This window comes from Peromyscus leucopus, chromosome 18 (assembly GCF_004664715.2).
Source record: "Peromyscus leucopus breed LL Stock chromosome 18, UCI_PerLeu_2.1, whole genome shotgun sequence".
Lineage (NCBI taxonomy): Eukaryota > Metazoa > Chordata > Mammalia > Rodentia > Cricetidae > Peromyscus > Peromyscus leucopus.
Genome location: NC_051078.1, coordinates 1252663 through 1256743, shown reverse-complemented (window position 1 = coordinate 1256743; position 4081 = coordinate 1252663).

Here is a 4081-nt window from a genome sequence, read left to right as displayed (position 1 = left end):
CTTCTGGAGTGGAGGAACCTATCAGAGGCCACATCCTCAAAAAAGAATGAATCTCTCTCTTCCACCAACTGTATATTGCCAAGAGATAGGGTCTGGAGATCACTTGCCTTCTCTGTGCTGGATTTTGATTGGCTTGATCTTGTACAGGTTTTGTACAGGTAACCACAGCTGCTGTGACACCATGAGTGTGGTGGACATGTCATGTCTAGAAGATGGAATTCATAACAATCCTTCCCATCTTTTGGTTCTTATGTTCTTTCCACCTCCTCTCTATTGATACTCTCAGAGCCATTTGTGGAGGGTGACTATAATAGATGTCCCATCCAGGCTGAGCAATCAGTCACTCAGTACACTTTGACCAGTTATGTACACCTCCACTGACTGCTGCTCACTTGCAAAAGAAGCTCTCCCGACAAAGACTGAGAAGAGCCAGGATTTCTGAGTATAAACATAACTGTTTAGAAGGTGTTTGACAGCATGACCATCTAAAATAACTTAAACTAATGACCTTATCCTCCATGGTTGTTTGAGCAGGATTACAGCACAAAAATATGGTGTTCTGTCCTGTGGAACAGGCCTCAAATCTGGTCATTAAGTGGTTAGTTATCCAGAACGGTCTTGTCTATTGCACCAGTGGACACATCTTGTCTAGCCGGATAATATGACAGTATGCAGTGTCTAGTGCTGGGTAAGATCACTGATGTCTTTGTCCCCCAGCAGCCTGTACAGAACTTTTCAGCAGGATCAAAGCTTGTAGCAAGGAGAAAGTTTCCTGGGTGGTCTAAGACCGATTTCTCTATTTCTTGCATCCAAGGTGTGTGTGTGTGTGGTGTCTTCAGGACTGGAATTTTAACCATGTTTATTATGATAACTAAGGGAAATGGTAATACCATTTGTAGTTATGGAGACCTTGGGACCCACCCTTGCCAACAAATCACAGGGAAATATCTGATGCCTGGTACTGGAGTTTTTATTTAACATCCAATGTCTTCTGGAGTGACAATGTCCATCCTTGGAGTATAATTTCACTTTAGTTCTTATTTTTAAAGTTATATTTTGAAGTTAACAGCTCAACTTTACTCAAACTAAGTAGATTATACCAGACTACAGTTTGAAGTGTTGTATTAAAATTATATTACATGCTATATTTTGTTATAGTACACAAAACTAATTATGTACTGATTAAAAGGTAGAAATTACTCTTTCTGTGTGTGTGTTTATTTCAAATAGGGGCTGTATAGGACTGTTTTTTAGGGGGATACACTTATTTATAGGTAATATTAGATTATATTTAACATTTGTTAGCTATATGATTTAATGTGTATTATATTATCTCTCTGATCCATAATGCTTCATTTGTAAATAATAATAAAAAATTTTAAGGACAAATGAGAATAAAGGTAAAGGTTCATAATCCTTGTCTGTAAAATTAAAAAAATGATAAAATGACTTATATGCTATTTTGCTATACTTATAAACTAATACTGTCTTGTTCAGCTATCATCAGAGAACCTCCTCCTACAGCAGATGAGAACAAACACAGAGATCCACAGCCAGACTTTTCCCAGAGAGTGAGAGAGAGACCTTGGAACATGCATTCCCTACATGGAATGTCTCCATCAATCTCTTTCCTCAGAGTACAGGCAACTGGAGGAAGAGGAAATTGGAAAGAGTGTACAAACCAGGGGGTATGGAGGACGCCAAGAAAAAGTCCCTCTAAATCAACATAAACAAAGCTCCTACGAATCCACAGAGATTGAAGCACCACACACAGGGCCTTCACAGTCTGCACCAGGTCCTCTGAGTACTTTTTTTTTTTTTTTTGGTTTTTCGAGACAGGGTTTCTCTGTGGAGCTTTGCGCTTTTCCTGGATCTCTCTCTGTAGACCAGGCTGGCCTCGAACTCACAAAGATCCGCCTGCCTCTGCCTCCCAAGTGCTGGGATTAAAGGCGTGTGCCACCACCGCCTGGCTCTCTGAGTACATTTTATGGCTTCCACTTTAGTGATTTTATGGGATTACTGAGTGTGTGAATGAGTGGGCCTCTGATTCCTTCCCTTGGGCTGTTTTCCTTCTGTTGGTTTGTTTATCTTGTCCAACTTCAATGTGATAATTTTTTTTCTTATTATATTAAAAAAGAACGAATGAAAACCTAGCTACTATGATAAAGGTTAACCACTACACTGTCCTTTATACCTGCTGGATAATGAAAATCAGTTTTCTCCAATAGTGAGCCTGGGTATATTAACCAATTTAGAACAGACAGGCTTTGTATTCAGGAGTAGTTGACCAACATATAATGGACTCTACTCTGTGTGTGTGTGTGTGTGTGTGTGTGTGTGTGTGTGTGTGTGTGTGTGTGATTTTATTTGGTTAGAGTTTGGTGGACTTTTTGGTGTGTGTGTGTGTGTGGTTTTATTGGCTTTGATTTTTTTCTGTTGTTACACTGAGTTTTTGTTTTTTTAAGAAAGAACTTAAAGTTGGGTGGGTATGGAGGGGGAGAGGAGCTGAAAGGACTTGGAGTAAGGAAAGAAAATGATCAAAATAAAAAATGTTTTAAAAATAAAAATGTAATAATAAAAATACAGTGATTAGAATGGTAGTTTTAATAAAGGTATTATTACAACTACTGTGAACACCCTTCCCCAAGTTAAAAATTAATTCTGTTTGAAAGAAAAATGACAGAATACTTCAGCCATTTTTGGAGCCTCAATGCTACATACTTATAAAGCACAAATTTTTTTATATAATTTTCTTTAATTTTCAAAATCTCTCAAGAAATAATTTTATTTTCAACAAAGGAATTGAAGATTGACAAAATTAAGTGAGTCACCCAACACTAGAAATCACATTAATGTTTATTTGTACTTTTATTCTTGGTCTTCCCAATTCAAAGCTCATATACATATTTTATTTATTTTTTTAATGAAAATTGATTAATTAATAAATTATATTCTGATAAGTGTTTTTCCTCCCTTGTCTCCTCCCAGATCATCTCCTCTCCCCCATCCATCTAACGTTAGGTCTTCTTTTTCTCTGTTTAGAAAGCAAGCAGGCAAGTAAATAAAAAATCCAATAGAGAAAAACAAACAAACAGAAAAAATCCCCAAAGAAATAGCACAAGATACACACACACACACAAACACACACACACAGAAAGAGAGAGAGACACAGATACACAAACACACACAGAGACACATTCACTCATACAAACACAGAGACACACAGATACACAAACACACAAACACACACACACACACAGACACACACACCCATACATACACACCCATAACAACACAAAATTGGAAACCATACAACTTCAACAAAAGAGCAGTGAGGTAAAAGGTGCACAGACAAAGCATTAGGAGACCAAAGATCTCCAAAAGTATCACGGAGTTCGTTTTGTGTTGGTCCTTAACTGCAGGCCATGTGGCTTCCTCTTAAGTGTGGTTTGTATTTCCAAAGAGACTCCACTGGAAAAAAATTAACTTTTCCTATGTGTGTGGTTGTCAAGTAGCTATAGCTTCTTGGTTAGGGATGAGAGGTCGTGTTCACTTTCCCCTCTCAGTGCTGAGACTCTATCTGGCTGAGCCTTGTTCAGGTCCTGTGCATGCTGCCACTGTCTCTGTGAGTTTATGTGTCAGTCCTGTTGTGTCTGGAAGGCATTGTTTCACTGGTGTCTTCCATCCTCACTGGCTTTTATAATCCTTCCACCCCCTCTTCTGCAGGCTTCTCTGAGCCAGAGGAAGGAAGTTTGTTTGAGACATTTCATTTGCGATTGAATGTCCCAAGGTCTCTCACTCTCTGCCCGTCTAGCTGTGTGTCTCTGATTTTTTTCTCATATACTGAAGGTGGAAACTTTATTGATGATGTCTGAACAAGTCACTGATCTATGGAAATAGAACTTTATTAGGAGTCATTACATTGCTGCATTCATTTAGCAGAGCAATAGTATTTGGCTTTCCTTAGGTCCAAGGCCTATCTAGTCCAGGTTATTGGCCACCTGGACACTGTCAGTCATGAGTTCCATTTGTGGAGTGGGCCTTAAATCCATTCAGGTAGTGGTTGGTTACTCTGGCATTA